We start from the raw sequence: 20412 nt of genomic DNA, 5'->3' as shown, positions 1-20412 counted from the left end.
CCGTATAATCTATGCAGGAGATAAAATCACCAACTGCAAGCAAAAGAAACGAACGAAAGAAACGAAAATGAAATAATATAGCTACAAACCGGTTAACGCTAACGTTATTATATTTAAAAGACATGTTCATTCTAGATGGCATAGTACACTCATAATATAGCATGTTTCAAATTGTGAGCTTCTTTAAAAAAAATCTCTAGCTCATGTGGCACCAAAACAACAAATTCGTTTTCTCACACCCCAATAACATTGTCATTATATAGTCTCCAGCAGAGACCATTTGAAGCTCACGTCTCGCGGTAAACTTCTACGCCAACATTGAAAAGGAACGTTTCAGATAAGTAAAACGTGTGTAGTAGATAATGGAAAAATGATGTGATAATTAGTTGAATAAATTTGACCGTACAGATGCAAAGTACCGTTTTACTGCAAATGACGGGCTTCCGTAAGAACAAGACTGGAGCGTACCGGCATAACGAGCTCATTTATCCAGTTTCGTTTGTTCGTCTGAGAAAACAGCCTTCTTTTCCCATTTTCCCTAAAGGCAGGTATGACTACAGCGATACTATTAACGTCAGAAGCTGACAAGCTACGCGTCTGTTGGGACTTACTGAGAAAGATAGAGGCGGGGAAAACATAAAGTAGCCGCTTGCGTGGCTTTGAGCGAATGAGTTGTCCAAGAAATTGGAGCATTATTACATGTTTTCGCTTTTTGTTTTTGGTATTTGGTTTTGATTGCTTTTTTCTATTCGCTAAGTTCTCTTAAAAGGTAACCAAGAACTGGTAGCTATCGAAATGGTTAAATTGGAGAGTATTTGACCAGGTGTTTTCAATTAGAGTAGATTAGTGTAGAATCACAATTTATTAGCGTTAGTGAGGTTCAGGCTACCATGCTGTGTTCGGTTTGAAGGATGTTTATATTCCTGTAATTAAAAAGTACAAGTGTGTATTGCTAGTTTTTTTTACTAGATTTACTTATTTTTCACTAGTTTTTTTTACTAGATTTAACTTCTTCCAAAAATAGTTAGATTTAAAGTATTCATGAAAAGATGTAGAAAGCATTGCACGGAGACAAAAAATAGTTTAATTTTTTCACTTGTGCTGGTCCTTCCCAAATTGCTGATAGAAATAATTTTGAAACATTTAATGCACTTCGTCACTACACAATGAAATATTTATGCCTATGAAATGACCATTATCAGTGCATACAAAGCCACCAATGCTATTATTTTATTTTATTTATTACGATGAATTGTCGGAACTCCACAGGTCTACACAAATAGCTTAATTAATACCCATACTTATAAACTACCAGAATGGAAACGCTGACGATCTTTGAACACTGACATAGAAATGTTAAAATCAAACAGGTCACTCACAACATTTAACTCACGACACATAACTACTGGCTTGAGTCAATATAAATGTCCCTCCTAGAGTGTTCCGTAACTACAGACTAATAAGAACTGACCTTAAAAGACGTACAAACAGCGAGAACGACCCCATGACTGCGATGGCCCGTAAATTTAATCAGCGTTTCACTTTATTACACTGGCACCAACCTACGAGATTCTGTTGATCCGTCTTTATATTGTACACTGCGTTTAACCTGCTCTTTGTCATAGTTATTTAAGTTCTAGTTTTAATTCAGTGATAAGGCCGCTTGTTTGGCCAATCACTTTAATACAATAAACAATTAAACAATAAGCTGCAGAGGGTTGCCTTGTTCCTAAATGGTCCTCGTTCGCTCTGGACAAAAGTATAAATTAGTCTTCCTAGATTAGCTATCCTAGATGGTGCAACAAAAAAAAAATCACGGCAACAAGGAGCGCAGGGGAATTTATATCATCTTTCAACAGTCGAAATGCGAATACACGCTGCATGTTTTTTCTCCTGACATTAACTGTGTCCAAACCAAGCAACAGGCACCGTTGGTAGTAAGGAGGTTGACCGTTAGACCAAGGAAGGAGCCGTAAAGCGAACCTAGTAAACTTTCGTTTAATACTTTCCAGGCGATTGATTGAGCAGCCCGCTAAGGGGCACCATACTACACAACAATATTGTAAGAGGGACTAAACGATGGTGCATTATACGACTTTTAGGCACATATAATCGTGAAACTCTTCATACATTTTCATTATGAGTGCTAATGTCTGGTTACCCCTGGATATAACACTTTTAAGATGTCCATGAAACTTGAGCTTACAATCTAGCAGGACGCCAAGATCTCGTATGCAGGTAGTTCGCGTCAGCGAGGTGTTAGAGATACAATAATATGGTGAATGTTGAAGTAACTGTGCCGACAAACCGCTTGCTTTTTTAATGGCACACACAAACAAAAACAATCACGTACATGATAGGAGATACGACCTTCGAATTTTCGAAGAATGAGATAAGGGCAAAGCTTCGCTGCGTAACGTGATGGTGCAACGGCCAACGCAGTAAGAGAAAATATAAATACACCGTGCGCAGGATAAACAGCCTCTTTAAAAAGTTAGTTGACAAAAGACCGTGTTTTTTTAAAACTACATAGTGTCTACAACGTTAGGGCCGGTCTGGTCGTACAGTCGTCAACTCGTACGACGTAACAACCTGCCCGTCATGGGTTCATGTCCCGAATATACCGTGCCCCCATTCGTAGGACTGACTGACTGACTGCTATGGTAACAATAAGTCACTGAAAGCCAAGCTCACTTCACTAGTGGGTACTGGCATGCCTTGACCGACAGCGGTTGTTGTTCCAAAAAAAAGAAGTCTACAACGTTATTAAACTTTGGATTGACCGATTTGTACTGTATTAGTTAAGTTACGTTACTGTAATGTTAAGATTGCTCGTTGGTGCAAACGGTTGTTAATGTTCTTGTACGCTACCATCTAAGAGCCAACGTGTAGTTGCTTTTGCAAAAATGGGTGTGAAATTAAAGAAGCAAAAATAGCAACAACAACAAAAATAATGAACCGTTCGATAAAGCATGCAGGGTAGAGGAATCCATTATTAGTGGTATTAAATATGTTTCATTAGAATTAATATTGGTAGTTTTTATTATTTTCATTAAATCCCGAGAAACAATCCCTTCCCCCCAGCTTAAAAGCTGTTTTTTACATTTTTACAACGGTACCTATTCTTTCAAATACCTCTTATTTAATTCCTCATTGTGCAAATATTGAGAGAATATAACGGGATACGCCTTTTTGGTTCCTGTTTTTTTTTTATACAAGTACATAGTCCCTACGCTTTCACGTGTGATGGAGAGGAAACGTTAAAATATTTTTTTTTCGTCGCCTGTCTTCATGCCAACCTTACCGTACACTCAACTGTGACATTTTGCTCGGTTTGTGGCAAAAATCTCTCCACGAAAAGTGTAAGCCATCAGGAGTCGACCGTATCCATTGCACAGGGTCGGTACTGGAAAACAGCCAAATTTGCCTCCACCAACAGTTGTGTTGCGTGCGCGGGAAATAAAATCATCATCTGTTGCTGTTTGCTTTTACCCGTGACTTTCAGCATGTGTACGGATTTATCAAGTACCATGCACCTCCCGAAACCTGTGGTTGAGTATGGTAACGCCAAAGCCCCTGCATGTGCGAACGAAAATGTGAACCAACCAACTGTTAATAGCATATATTTAACGAACCCTCCAACGTCAGGCTCATTGCAGGCGTAATGCTCATTGCAGCCATGGGACTACCAGGATGTTGGAATGGGTTAATGAAAAAAGATCGTAAATTCGGTGGAGACATAAAATTGAAGGGAATGGGTGGAGAGTTGGTGAGAGAGGCAAAAAGTTGTTTTGTTGTTCGTGATTTAACTATTGCAGCTGCCTTTGCTTAGTGCTATCAACTACATCGTCATACCACCAGAAGCGGATGAAGGCTGAATAAAGCTAAGCCGAGACATACCCTGGAAGATTCTCTCAATAAACCAAATCCATGTATGTGACTGTTAGCCACATACTACGCTGATTCTGTTTTCATTCCGGCGGGCAAACATTATTGTAATGAAGTATTCGCTTGTTTCGTAATTTCTCATGGGAATAACGGTAAACAATTCACGCGCTCGGCAGCCAAGGATAGTTACATCTTGTTACTGTGTGTTGTGCATTATTTTCATTCAGTTAACTACAAACAAATTGGTACCAATTGCTCTTTTTTACCATAGAAATCTCAAACATAAGAAGAGGTTGTCCGGTTCATGTAGTGCATAAAATGGAACAATAAGGAAACTGAATCTTGATGTTTAAGCAGCGCCAAGAGCAGATTCCGAAGATGGGAGCTAAAGAAGTGTTCGAAAGTACAAGTTTTATCTGGGAACTGATGCGAGGAAGCATGCAATATATTGTGTAACAACCCGTTATATATTAAAGTACTTAAAATTATGTTATTACTGCATTCAACACTGTTTCGGATTGCATCGACTTTAACGTCTCAACTCGAACGTACTAGGAGTCAAAGTAAATTTCGTGCTCGACAAAATATGCAGCCCATACTGCAAAATGACTTGTAAAACCCTGTATGAATTATTAAAAATATAATACAGGGTTTCCCAATCCACTTTCGAAAGTGTGCATAATTATACACCTCCTCTGAGATGTTTTTTTAACAGCTGCCACAAATTGTATAGGCATGATAATAAAATTTCAGTGCTTACACATGATTTTCATCACATCACAAAGAACTGTTCAACTCAATCAAGGTTGCAACATGTTGAAATTCATGTGGACAAAGTGATTTAATTGTGATTCAAACACAATGTTTGACAGCTGTTCTTGCAAGTAATACATCTCGCAAGCAATGCAGATGTTGTTGAAATAGAAAATTGTTTTGCTAAAACCTGCAAAGGCTTCTATGAATTAAATTGTCAGGTCATTAAAAATGGCTAGATTGTCCAATTCAAGAGACACAATCGACGAGTAAGATTAAACTCAGCTTTACCCAAGTTGTTTTCGATTTACCCGTCCAAAGGTTTACAAGTTCTGGCTGCTTGTTTTCTATAAAGAGGTGCAAAGCTTTACGTTATGTAGCATACAAATCTTTCGTATACTGTATGGATGTTGATATTATTTCTGATTATCTTTTCACACTTCAAACCAGGTGTAAGCATCTATATAGAATGCAAAATGCAATAATTCCAGTTGCTGCTCAGCTGGATTTTTTCCTACTGCAGACTGAAACAGCTCAAATTCAAGTGCACATAAAGATGAAAAATCGCTTAGAGAAATTATTTAGTTAGCAATCTTTGCATGAGATGAAAAGTTCTTTAAAAAATGGGCAATAAAGGAAATATTATTGTTTCTGTACATTTTTACTTTCTTCTTATTTCACCGTTTCAAGTCTTCGATTAATTTTAAATGTTCTTAAGGTCTCGAAAGAAAGCTAAGCCTCAGGATTTAAAACATGATGGAGAAGACATTTCGAAAAATGTCCAAAGTAATACCAGCTGACCTCCAATGCACAATTATATTTGATCATTTGTCTGCGATATGATTGGCAAGCGTGCTGGCTTGGATGATGAAGTAGTTGGGATTAAAAGTATTTTGCTACGTTTTGTTATACCATTCTTTTACCATACGGTAGTTTAGCGCCATTAGCACGTACTTGATCTCTCCTGGTTCACCGTGCCCTAAGCTACGGACGATGTTGAAATAATTTCATTCCTTTGTGACATCTTTAACAGTACGAACTCTGTAGTGAAAAACGGAGTCATAAATTAATCGCCTAGAGCACCTTAACGTTGCTAGCGTGCGTGAAAATTATTCATGACAAGCGTCGTCCAGAAGAGAAGTGAAAGTAGCAAATTTTATCCGAGTTTCTGAAATCCGAGAAATATAACATGGCATTTTATTGCTTCATGAATACTACTGTACAGTACTACTGTACTGTTGTTTTTTATTTTAAAAAATGCCCTTAAAAGAGAGCATATTCTACTACTAATGTCTTAATATGTTTCTAAATGTTGTCACGGTTAGGTGTCGATTAATTCTGCGTGTTCGTAATGATGCTCCTGGAGTCATTTGCACCATATTGTGTTTCGATTAATATAATATTCAATGATGCCGCGATGCTAAACGAATAACGCAAAAGCGTAATTTAAGTAGAAGCGATGGTGGATGAATTGTTCCCGGCACTAACCCTGCAATGAAGCTTACTTGTGAGTCTCTACGTATTTTTTCAAGCATCTACAGTCCTAAAAGTAAGATACGTGTGTAGTACGGTGGTATATACAGCTGATTGTTTCAGTTCAACTTTGTATCAGCATATTGAGAGATTATATGTTTGTTTGCCCACATTCTACCCATCGTCAGCGTACATCAAGTAACAATCATCAAGTAGCTCTTGACACAAATCGTGTTTGTACAGCACAAACATTAAAGAAGAGGCGAATGAGGCCAATTGGCTCAAAGTCGCTATAAAAATAAAGAAAAAAAATTGTAGGCCCTAGATTGCTTTCCTGCGGAACCATCCGGATAAAGTTTGAACGACATTGCAAGTTTACTTATAGCGGCAAGGATAATAGTGTTGTTTTTATTCATGCGTTCTTTGAGTAGAATATGTCTCAAAAGCACGTTGGTAAGTGATTATGTTGCAATTCTGTATAATGAAAACTTTTATTTGCAATTATCCAAAACAGATATTGCAAACTCATCTGATCGGTGGTCCACGTATTTAACTCAAATATCAATGTTTATGACAAATATGGACTGGATAAATCTTTACTTCATAGCGTCGCGAGCCGCATACAGAACCCTCAGGACCTGCATGTGATCCGCAGGCTGCAAATTTGACATATCTGATCTACGAGCTCCTTTCTGTTGAGTAAATATTAGTTTTTATTCTCAGTTTACTTTTCACAAGCGTACGATAACAAAACAAGTAAAGAGATTTATTTAATAAACCATTTCTAAAGATTGTTGGGTTACTGCAATGTTAAGTTGGCAACCTTAGGTTTTTCTGTGTTTATATTTACGATGTTTAAAAATCCGCAGGAAGAGCTTCAATAAAAAAACGGAATTGTGTTTTCTTAGCGCATCTAAAAGCCTAATTGAAGCGTAACTCAAATATATAATGCATATATTTATCTAATCTCTCTTTTAAACTTTTAAGAACTATCATAAATTGCAATGCTTGAAGTATGACGTATAACTTTAACATTCACGTTTTTTCTCTTTTATGTTTCGAGGGTAAAATTGACCACAGGTTTTTAAAGAAAACTATGCCATTTTTCAACATCAAAATACAAGCCCAAATTCAGAAACACGCCATCACACAAAAAAGGCGTAACAACGCATCTAGTGATCAGTCGGCTTGGTTGACGTGAAACTACCCTTTAAGTAGGAAGTGATAAAAAATAAAATCATTTGAGATAAAAGGAGTACCGGTATCCCTAAAAAGTACCCTAAGGGATCGATGCTGGAAACCGTTGCATACAAACGAAGGCAGCCGTTGAGCAACAAGATAAATCTCTTTTATCCCCTCCAGTGTCCACTTCACTTTTTTTATTGTTGCTTTGTTCGTTGACACTTAGTGTGAATGATGATGTTTTGATTCATTGCCTCGTGACTGTACATTAGTGCTTCAGAACCTTTTTTTTGCTTGATTACCTTCATTTATTTTTCCGAAATTTTCTTAACGCGTTTGACCCCTTCATCCTTACGTTGTTTGCTCTGTTGACATAAACAATCACTCTCTTTTTTGCCTTTAGTATTATTCACAAAATTATCTCAATCACATATACAAAAAATATCAAGACAAAAAAGTACGCTAGTCAGACTAGGACTGACATTAAAATTCTTATTAGAAATCTGGCAAACATTATCACGCAATTTAAAAATAAATTAAATATGAGTTCAAAAATAAAATTCGTTCAAACGACTTAATAACAAGCCCGTCATTGATTTAAGACCCCAATGAACGTGATTGATATTCTTGAAATTGACTTTCCAAGGATCATTATCATTATCTAAATTTACTACGTTTGTGTTGAACATAGCAATGCGGAAAGAAACAATTCGGACCACTCCTGCAACATTTCCTCCTTGCTCGAGTTTCCGCCAATAGCATTTTGTTTCCTACTGCTCATTAGCCATTCGATACAATCGCCTTTGCGTTTCTCTCAATTTCGCCACGTTTCTTTATTCGACGTTTGCTTCATTCCCACTATTTGTACATGACATTCATGACGATCGTTATGTTGTCAACTGATTTCGGAAACAAAAAAAGCTTCTTTTTACAGAATGGGTGAAATAAATTTCCACTGCAACAGTTCGTTTTTCTTAGAAACACATACGTAGTAAAAATTGGTGTCCTCATCGACGGCATTATTTTGATACAAAAATGGATTTTAATTAGTTCATATTTGGTGTAGCTTACAATGAGAAATATTTTACTGTAGCTTTTTTGAGGAAAAGTTTTAATCCGTTCTGTCAAAAATTGACGTTTAAGTTTTGTCATAAAAAAAGTCTTTAAGACCACCTGGTCTCATAATTTTAGATATTAGTGATATTGAAGTAAGTAGCTTTTTTTTCTCAAAATCATTATTTTGAGGTAAACTGTTGGGTATTGAACGACTTCACATCAAAATGTACCATCATTTCATCGCAAATGTGTCTTTTTTCTATATGTATATGATTGGTAAACTAATCTTCTGTGCCCCAAATATCGCAGTATACCATGGATGCTTTGTTTACAACTGGGTCGTAGTGCGTAGTTTAGTGAATATGTGTTTTAAGCATCGTTTATTTGTAAAGCGTTACAAAATCGAATCAGTTTCATCAAAATAATGCAGTCTGAAATGACTTTCATACGAAGAAAACGAAATCTGAAGCCGCTCGTGTGGCCTTATTGCCAAATGCGTTCTTGTTTTTCCCTAATCGATAGTTAGGGCTAGTCTTGGCCAGAAGTATCTTGGCCAGAAGATAGTTGAACTATGGCTACGATTCTTTATTGAAACAAATTCAAATTTGTGGCATGATGTAATCAGCAATGTGTAAGAAAGTAATTTTGAAGGATTATCCTCCCATTAATTGTGCGATTGATTGAGCGCTTTTTTGCGTATTTGAAGTGTTTATAATTTACGTATATTGATTGTTCATAAGCATGATGTTGAAGTAACTATCTGCACTCCATTATCCATTATGGTTTTGAATGATGATGATATAAGTGTCGATTATCTGATTCAAACGGAAAAGTATCAAACAAAACCGCGCTACACGAACTGAAACGAAATCGGCATTATACAAGCTTGTTAGAGACTTCTTTCGTTGACTCGAGACAGTGCTACCAAATTGATCTGAAATGGGTTTGTTTGTCAAAACAAACTGCAAAGCGTAACGCAGGAAGTGTTGTACCAATTAATAATTATGTCTACATGTGGCATATTATTGTTCTTTAAATGTGATTGGCAATGTCATGAAAAGTAGCGCTTGTTAAAAAACACAAAATACACAGAAATCATATCTAATTTCTGTGTATTTTGTTATTCCCACCCTTTTTCCAGTGAATAATTACAAAAAATCTCTTTTGAATGTAATGACATGCAATTCGTGTAGTTTAAATATATTTATCTAGTAGTTAAATCCTATAACAAAACGCTTTCCGTAGGTTTAACCTAACGGAAAGCTGTTGGACAAAAAACGGTCTCCGTTTGAGTCAGGTAATGCAAATTACCTTCGTTCAGTTCGATATATCAAACCAGAGACAAGTCGAGTTCTCTAACACGGATCATAATAGAAAATGAGCATTTTTGACACTTTTTCTCGAGCAGTTGAGTCACATAATCGGCACTATAATATTGTATGAGACACGCGCGCGCTTAAGTGCGTGCGTGACTACGGCCCTATCAGCTAAGCGAGATGTGGGCAATACTGTAAAGTAGAGGACCAAGATCAAAAACTTAATCTTTGGACCTTTGGCTATACGTAAAAAACTCCATGGAGCTATTGATTTCGCCAGAAGCTTTATTTCATTTTGATATTTATTAAACCTTAAAAAAATTATGTAAATCCAGAAATGACTTTCTTGTCATGCTGTTGCTTTTAATTGCTTCTGTGATCTCACCACTTGCTTGATATTATTTTTAATTAGCATAACTAAAACCAGTTTATTTAATATGTTACGATACTTCGTCCTTCTCAAACCTGTGTTGGGGTATAAGGTGGGACCTATCATCATCATTACTAAATGAACCGTACGGTTCATTCAGCTCACCAGAAAAAAATAAATCAACCAATTTACAAGAAAAGAACTCTCTGGTACTTTTGATGCATCAATATGAAAATAAATACAAATTATGAAAAATAGTTCAAACATTCATGAGTTCTTGAGCATTGGAAAAAATCGCAAAATTTATCAAAATAACTTCCCAACATTTGCAAATTTCGAGACAAGACAAGAAATAGTCGATTTTATATTGTTAAAGATTGTCGATATTGGCTTCATTTTTAATGCGATCAGACCAACGCATTAATCTATACTGTTACCGATTTTCAAGTAGTGTACCGATCCATAGACTTTACAGGTTAAAGAACGACTCACGTTCACTTAAAAAACCGAAATCCGATTCCACCTATAGTACTTAACTACAAACGCATGTCACTGAACTCGTTATGCCAGGAGAAATAACGTAGCTTGTCTAGCAATGGATCTTTCTCTTAGCGTTCCACCTTTACCCAGTATGGATCGATAAATAAAATGTTTCGATAAAAAAACTCATAATTTCATACGTAACTTCAATTGAGCAATGTCCTCTTTAACTATGATGAAAATCATGAATTAAATCTGCAATGTAAAACGCGTTTGATTATCAAAATGCATCAAAATGCTGCATAGAATAGCAATACAGTCTGCAAACTACTTTTTATCGAATTTACGGAAATTTATTTGCAAGTAGCTAATGAAATAATATGGGTTGACAGTGCCTATAGCCACAAAACAATATGAAGATTACATATCATGCACCAGTTATTAAGACGAAAATTTAGTGTTAACACACTTTTCTACTCTACTATGTACATCTATGTAATTATATGACATAATGTGATTTTACTTAACAATTTATGTTTTTTTTGCACGCGGCATTCATTGCAAAAGGGACATTTGTAAACAACTATCGTGTTGAACATTGCTTATAGCTAAGCTGAAGTGAAATGAAATCAAATGAAATAACGCAATGATTGATGATTATTAAAGTACAAGATTTAGCCTTCTATCAAGATTTTCGTTTAAATCCCTAAGACCGCAGTCGTCAACTCGTAAGACTCAATAAAATTACCGTCATGCGTTTAAGCCCATCATTTATCATGTGTAATTACTACAAAAAAAGAGTTATTGGAAATAATATTAAGTAAAACTGTTTGCAAATAAAATAATATGGAGGGCAAAGGATTTTTGAAACTAAAAATTAACTCAATCTCATTTGTGGCACTAGCTTAGATTTAAGAACTTCAAAAAGGTGTTAGGTTCGAGTGAAACAGCGTGAGAAAAAGATCAAAAGGATATGTAATCAATCAAAACACGAAATTTGCATAGAAAGATTGAAACACGATCCTTTTTACGGCGAGTGCCATAACCACAACTCATACTTTTAACACCTGAGCTCCGACAGAAAGTGTTCAATCCGTACGATCCAGTTTCCAAACAAATTGTGCGAGACTGCTATGTAGAATGATTGCGGTAAGCTTCCAACACGTCGTGCATATCGATTCGTGAATTGAAAATTGTTGGATAACCGGAAAGAAGCTTTTTTTTCTTTTTGCATTATATTTTTATCATTTTTGTTGTTTGGCATGAGATGTATGTGAATACCTTTTGCACAAGGTTACCCATTGATCGAATACTCAAATCACTATAACACCCAAACAGCTAATTATATATTTCTTCAATACACGGCGCTGCTCTACATCTGTAATAGATTTAATTTACCAATGAAAGCTGTCTTTTGCCAAATATTTGTCGCTTAATATACACTAACAAATAATAAAAAAGCTTACCAGGTCGATTTTACGAGGTTTAACAAAAGTCTAAACAAAATAGATGAGCTAATGGTACATCATAAAGAAGCCGTATGAAACGTATGAAAAGTTATCTACGATATTCAGTCCACTTTCATGGATCATCCGGCCTAACCCATAGCGGAAAAAAACCTCAAAACTTGCCAGTATGGTATGAACCGCACAACATTAGATTATTTATGTGCGAATACGATTGGTCCATACTTTATCTGAACAGATAAAAGCTCTAAAAAAGAGCAAAACAATAGCTAACAAGTTTATGATGGTACTGGTATGGCTGAAACGAATGGTGAAACGTATTTCATTTGATGCGAGAGTGTTCGAGATTGAGAGCGGCTTAGTTTCTGTGAAGAATGTCGAGCGAGAGGATGACGGTTGTGATTCACGGGAAAACTAACAATAATATATAAATAAATGTGGTCCATCGAGCAAAACACAGTATAGGGTGTGAAGGTCCTTCGGTTCAAAAGGACTTGACTGGAACATTAAGTGTATTAAGAGCTGTTGATGATGATAGCGTTACGTGATGAACGTAGGGCATAGGTTTAGATATACGTGTTGTAACAGTAGATCAAGCATCAAGAAAATCATGCCGACCAGCGGATCGGATGAGCTATTTGGTATGGCAATGAAGTTAGCTTTCTTATTCACTGTTGACTGGATCACTGTGATATCGTAGCTTTACTCATTTTTAGAGTTTTTTTAAAGGTACATGCAGCTAAATCCGAATAAAATCTCAATTGAAGATCATACAAATTTGCTTCCTATCTTTTTCTTCTTCTTCTTCTTTTTGGCTCAACAACCGTTGTCGATCAAGGCCTGCCTGTACCATTTGTGTGGGGTTGGCTTTCAATGACTTTTGGATTACCCCCCATAGCAGGATAGTCAGTCCTGCGTATGGCGGCACGGTCTAGTTGGGGCTTGAACCCATGACGGGCATGTTGTTAAGTCGTACGAGTTGACGACTGTACCATGAGACCGGCTATCTTGCTTCCTATCTTTGGTAGTATTTCTTATTCATACAACGTCTTTGTTAGCTTCATTGTCATGATCCCAATACCACAGTTAGGAAGAAATGGTTTGCCGTACCCGAAAATGAACAACACGCTTGAATAACACTTTAAGTATGCGCTTCAGATTGCATTGTCGCTTTGTCATGAATCGCTAACTTTAGCATCATACTATCAGGAACATTGTATGTGCTGATATAACTATGAATTGGACAATTGTTTCATGTTGGTATTTGTATTGTAACACACAAAAACTTTATATGGTCTATAATGAAACAACATATCAGTCTATTTTCTTTGCGATTATGCCGTACAGGTTTCCGAGACTTTTTAGTACCATACAGCCGGATATGATCCGTATTTGTTTCTGGGGACGGTCCGCTGGAGAATTTAATCCAATGCTTCATCCTAGGAGCAAACGCATTTATCGAATGGATCACTGGTTCCTATTAATGAACTAAATTACATTTTATATCTAGATACATGAAAATTTAATCCTGTTTGAACGTAATTATTATTTTGTTCAAACAGGTGATTCTGACAAGACTTATGATTTATAACATGCAGTCATATGACGAAGTTAAATCGATTTGAACGTCCGTTAAAGATTAGCGGAATTACGCCAATCAGTTTAACATTAATCACTCAAGAGATTCTTACTACTTTTTCCTCCCTTGCGAAAAGGCTCTTAAATCTTTCTAATAGCTTTTTCGGTTTTTCAACCTCCAATAGGCATAAAGGAAAAGATGATGGTGGAAAGGATAACGGCGGGTATAAACGCGCGTTTTCCCGAAAGTACCCATTGTAAATAAAGGTCATGTCCCGGTGTGTTGTCCCTCACTCAAGGACCAACGAATCTTGGCATTAACTAAAGGACGGATCACGCGCCCGTCCATGATACCGTGACCGTTTTGATGTAATTAATTTGCAGCGTGAACGATACCATCTACCCAAAATGACTAACAAGCCGGAAAAAAGTAATCTCGGATCCATTAAACTAGGGATCTAAACAAGAATTAGAGCAGAGTATGATGTGAAAAAAAAACAACAAAAAGGTATGTTGTATGCACTGGAGCTCTTGAATAAACAATGAAAACTTCAAAAATTCTTGTAGCAAAAATTAAAGAGGAGTTGTATTTACTGCGATATACCAGTGTACGATTGGGTACTTAGGAAAGCTGAATGCCATTTAAAATATGTCTAAGGTAAGTTAATTAAAGGCAATTAATAGCTTATATGACCTTTGTCAAAAAACAAAAAAAAACAAAATATTGCTTTACATGTTGAGATTTCTTCGACAGAAACTTGGAGATTGGTTTAATTGGGGTAACAGAGAACAGGGAATTAGTTAGGAGGGCCGTATGCCGTATTAGTATGTTTGATGTATTTGCAGAAAATGAGATCACAAAAACGAATATGACACTTAGCAATCAGAGCACATCAGATTTTGTACCTCGTAACATTTCCGCTCGCTAATTCAGCACTATCTCTAGGTTGGAATAATCCGAAATCAGCCAGAAAGATCATTCAATGAAGGATGAAGGAAATCGGATGAAAGATTTCATCTGCATATTTACGAATCATCATCTATGTGGTGTAACGACCTACGCGGACATGTCGGCCTATACAGGCTTTCAAAACTTATAAGTACCTTGCAGCGTGATAGTCAGTTCTTGTTACGGGGGGACGGTCCATATGAGGTTTGAACCCAGAACGGGCATTTTAATAAGGTTTATGAGTTAATTACTGAACCACTAGACCGCACACGAACCAAAGGAGGCGGAATAATGAAAAAAGAATACCTTACAAAATATAAAGATATAATGGTAAAAGATTGCCCAATGCAAATGAAAATTAGCACAGTACACAGTGCAAAACACCCTTTGAAAAAAGTAAAAAAAATAAATTATGCATAAAAAACTGACACTCATTTATATGTTCAAAGATAAAAGTAAAAAGCAAAAGAAAGCAAAAATGGCTTTTATCAAACATGTGTCAGTAAATTACATGCACAATTGCTTAACATGGCACTCTTGTCCCAATTTTCGGCGAGAAGAAAAACTCATCGTATAATATAGGTTACTTTACATCTCTTTGTATATTTTTATACCATCTTTTTGTTAAGTGTCAATAAAGAATCAGAATTGACATATTTTTCAGATGAATAATTTACTGATGAACAGTAACGTTTGAGATGAAACGGTGAAAATAGCTATGTCATTCCCAACAAGTTTACAGTCTTTACAGTCTTTTTTTTAAGGCTGGCTTTACTGATGACAAATATAATTGAATTGACATCTTAGACAAAAAATTCTAAATGGCATATTTAAATATGTTTGGTGAAAGATGCAAAGTTGAGCTTTGTATCGGAGAAAGTACTAGCAATTAATTAAGTATAAAACAAAAGTCTGAACAGTAAAAAACGTACCGTTATAATAATAATCTTTTTCTCCTTCTTCATCTATTTGGCGTAAAGTCCTACGCAAAAATGCCGGCCTTTACAGACAGTCTTTCGAGACTGGATTCATTTCCACACAGTCTAATAAATCCTTGCTGCGGGGGGACGGTCAATATTAGGCTTGAACCCATAATAGGCATGTTATTGAGTCGTTCGAGTTGACGACTGTACCACAGAACTGCCCCCGAAAATAATAACAATTACAAGAAGATTAATTTGTCAACAGTTGCACACTTAAGGGAACAGCCAACGTATTTCATATGATTTTGAGTGGATTAAGTAACAATATTCATCTTATGTGTGGCTAGTGTAGATACATTCATGTTTTTAAAATATTATGTATTTTTGTGTTAGGCAAATATATAATTATAAATTGAAAGAAAAACTGATTTTTCATCAATCTAATTTTTGCTCTCAAATCACTCGAATCACAGTGAAATCTCTCTAAGGGACCGTCAGCTTACAGAGATGTTCAGCCGTACCGGTGAACTCGTTCGTTCCCTGGAACGTTTGCCACGATGGTCATTTTCACTCGTTTCATAGACCTCTAGATCAAAAACTTGAAAACCGTCCAGGTTTTGTTCTGCCCAACCTAGTGGTACAACCCAGTTTTTTCATGAGTGACAAACGAGTTCACCGGTACGGCTGAAACAGCCTCGTATGCCATTACTCGTGTGTTTTTGATTCAAGATATTATTTTGGAAAATAATTAACCAACTGCAACGTGCTTCTACATCAAAATTCCACATCACACACAAACCACTATCAAAATGATGGTACAATTAAAACAAAAAGCTTTGATCCGTTCAATAAAATAGGATCGAAACACTCTCTTTGTGCTTTAGGGTGAAGGGTGAAATAAACTTTGTTTTGGGATCGCAAATATAGCAGTAGGGATGTTGATGCGTTAATAGAGATTCAGTTTAATAATAGCTTATCTTGTATGAAACGGTAGCCATATCATACTAGATGTTCTTTTTCATCCTTAAAAAATGATATCTTAAAATGGTTTTCAAATAAAATAATTGATTTAATAATTAATTTAAAATTTCCTTTCTGATTTGTTTTGGCAAAACAAATATACACCTGTTCTCACATTCCTCTGACCGCAGGACTCCACACAGCATAACACGGAGCGCCACATAACAACTGACAGTTGCCAAACGCTTTAGAAAACGCTTCTTTGCTGGTAACATATTGTGAATATCCTTAGTAGGCAGCTCATTGCTCGTACAAAAGCTACCAACCTACTGCGAAGACCGACAGTTAATGAAACGCTTTACCTTCTTTCCCAAGTGTTTTGGGAAGCGTTCGGCAGTTGTCAGTTGTTTTGTTGCGCTCCGTGTTATGCTGCGTGGAGTCCTGCGGTGAATCTTTATCCGTTGCTATGGATCGCAATCCATGAGAATGGATCGCAATCAACTACGTCTGAATCGTTTTCAGCTACGTTTAGATCGCCCTCAGCTACCTTTGGATTTTGCGGTAGCTCGCGCAAATTTCGTTGCGGCGCAAAGTTTATTTAGTGACCGCTTAGCGTACCTCACGATTCACCTCATAACAGACAACAATTTCATATTGGTCTATATTTGAACCCAATTGAGAACGAGCGTTGACAAGAAGATTGTGCAGGTTTGTTTGGAAAACTTGGTCAAAGAATAAAAAAATGTATAAATCGTGATGTAAGCTTCTAATAAAAAAAATACGATTAAATTTTACAATTGAATGCATTAATTATTTAATTATTTCCTTGGGATGCAAATGTGTCCCGCGGTCACTGACTATAAACTTTGCGCCGTAACGAAATTTGCGCGAGCTACTGCAAAATCCAAAGGTAGCTGAGAGCGATCCAAACGTAGCTGAAAACGATTCAAACGTAGCTGAAAACGATTCAGACGTAGTTGATTGCGATCCATTCTCATGGATTGCGATCCATAGCAACCGGATAAAGATTCAGAGGAAAGTGAGAACAGGTGTAATTTCCGTAGAACTATCGAATGAATTGTCTTCATATAACAGTCACTTTTGCCTACTAATACTTACCGAATAATGTTTTGCGTGTGTTTGATTTTTATGAAAAGTCTAGCAAATACTCGCATGGTTCTAATGATATAACATGGGCGAACGAAAGATGCGCTCGCTAGTATGCGGTTGTCCAATGCAGAGGTGATGTTGCAACTGTATCCGATGGGAGCTATAATTGCATAAATTATTCAAACCGAGGTGTGAACTGCATACCGTTGAATAACATATGTATAGAACAAGAAACGAAAGCACTTCACATTCTGGACGGACTATAAATAGCACTAGTTGAGATCTGCACTTTGTATATCCATCAAAGTAAATTCTGCACAAAAAAATTGTTTGTAACAAATTCACTGCTCTATGAAATATCAATTGATAAGAAACTTACATTTTAAGAGTAAGTGTAGATGTTTCAGTCATTTTGTTGTTTAAATACTGGAATAACATTTTAGGAAACTGATAAGCCAACGTTCTTTTCACACGAAAATATCAGTGATACATACAAATTCAATAAGTTGTTTGATTGCTATCTATCTTTCCATAGTCTTTGAACATCTCTATTCATTGAGGTTTGGATGATTTTTTTTTTATATTCAATTACACCAGAAATTCTATACTATCGAGATGCAACATAAATAATCAACCAAAAATCATCCGAATAATACGTGGCTTTAAGTTGTGTAACAATTAGTTAAGTAGCTTAACGTATTTTTGAAGTTAATCTCACATTAGAAATACTCAATCAGACCACACTGCCCGTTGAATTAAATAAATAGTCATAATTAATCGCCTGACGAACCCTCAATTGTCCCATTTCGCCAAAGAGCAATACAATGAGGTAAGCCTGGAAATATTTGCCAAGAATGAATACCACAGAAATTACCACAAATCAATTGAGAGTAGATAAAATGTATTGTGATTCATTTTAGATGAGTGACGTAATTTTTTCAATTAGGTAAGCTATTCAAACTATTCCGGTATACTGTCGCAAATGAAAAACAAAGCTAAAATTGCGGTTGATTAAGGGAAATGGTTTTAAACAATAGCCATAGGTCGTTGCGCCAATATGCTTACAATAGCTTAAAATAATACTCTTCCTTTTGAAAGAAAACTATTCATAACAAATACAGCATCGCACAGAAACAATTAAAAAATACATTTGAAAGGATGCTGAATCGAGGTTGAATATTATACTGTCATTAAATTTTTGACTTACCACAATGGTCATGTCAGAAAGGCAATGGATTTTGAAGTGAGGAGTAAACCACGCTCATAAAATACTAGAACAGAGTTACTAGTTCTTAACTTGTCTGTTCTACGTAATCGTTTGCTCTCTTTCATTGCTCTTCCATAGGGGGAAAATGTCGAACCACTCACGTGTCTGCCGGAAGCTGCCTTAGCTAAAGACAAAACTTAGATGGCAATCTAGCCATGGCCAAGTTGTAGAGTATAACGATAGCTCGCCACAAAATTCCTACGGATAATAGATGTTAGCATGGCACGCGATCAAGACACCATTTATAGCTGATGGAGACCTACTACTACTCTGGCCAAATTGAACCTACTGAGTCACCGTCCTCAACCAATGCTGAAAAATGCATCGTTAAGAAATTTTGTGGTTTTGCACCAGACATAACGACACCGGTGGCACCCTGTTTGAGTAGCCTATCAAATGTGATACCGTTTCTCGGTGCTCGTTTAACACTGACCTTTGTGAAACCCTCATGGCAAGTTGTTTCTAGCACTTTGAGTCTGAAGCAGACCTAATGATAACGGTATGATATGCATAGGGATTTAGCATCATATGAGCTCCGGTTGCTTTTTTCCTAGATATTAACTGGATTCTATACATATAGCAGCATGTTTTTCGTGGGCTGCAACGTTCTTTGCCATTTGCCAACCTAGGGATATTTTTTTGGGACTAATAAGTGATTGGTGGTTCTTTTAGTTCTAATGAGCTCCTTTTGCTTTTGAAAGCCAACCACAATTGGTTTTGATACGGAAGAAATAATTTTAGATACCACGACATGAAAATTCAAAGTCGGCAAAACAGCTCGTCAAGTATCCACGCGGATGAATAAAGAAGCAGCTCTTCAGCAGGGTAAATAGATGTTTGCTCATGGCCATGAACATGGGCAGAGGGTATAGACGTTGGCATAACATTTCATCACTTTCACTCAGGTATACGTTTGCTTCATTAGAACTGATTGACTTCACTCACGCACACACTCTCTTATTACTCAGCTTTCATGGCGTACTTTACTCCCAGAACACTTTCAACAACACAAATGATCATACCATTCGCATGTACCCGTATCGCGACCGCAATAACACCGTGCCATCCAGTAGGTGTACCCGTGAAACCGAGGACGCGAATCCGTCCGACAACGATAACGTTTACGAGCTGACTGAAGCATGGCTGGCCTTGGGAGAGATGAGGTCCTGCAATATCTCGTTCAGTTGTTTTCATTCAATGTACGACATCCCTGCTAACGCTCTTTGGTCGTCCATCGTGAGCCGACGATAAAACGAACGATTCCGAACAATCACGAGGACAAAAGCGATTTCAATACGAAGATGCTGCTTCGGTCAGATGGACGATGAGCTTCGAAGCATTCTTTACGCAGCGTTTCGTGGAAGACGTACTGTGAGTGAAAGTTTTTACCTTTATGAAACGACTGGAAGTGAGTGTCTATGATGGTAACAATATTAATGGTAAATGAACCAAATAACTTAACCTCATTTTTTAGTTAAGTCGCTTGTAGTCAAACTAATGTCTTCTTTAAGTTGTGATACTTGCTGCTGGGTGATACCAAACATACTGCGCGGTATTTTATAAAAGATCTGAATGGTTCTAAACAACAGTCCATACGAAAAGTTGGAACTCACAAATTTAAAAGTTTTGATGTATGATCAA

The 20412-nt window shown here is 36.6% G+C and overlaps 1 pseudogene; it reads right to left on the bottom strand.

Annotated features, from left to right (window-relative positions):
• The window catches only part of LOC121590596, a 34828-nt pseudogene extending 15526 nt beyond the window's left edge, over positions 1-19302 (bottom strand).
• Positions 19303-20412: the final 1110 nt, after the last annotated feature.

Source organism: Anopheles merus, chromosome 2R, assembly GCF_017562075.2.
Source record: "Anopheles merus strain MAF chromosome 2R, AmerM5.1, whole genome shotgun sequence".
Taxonomy (NCBI): domain Eukaryota; kingdom Metazoa; phylum Arthropoda; class Insecta; order Diptera; family Culicidae; genus Anopheles; species Anopheles merus.
This window is presented reverse-complemented; position numbering and strand designations above follow the sequence as displayed.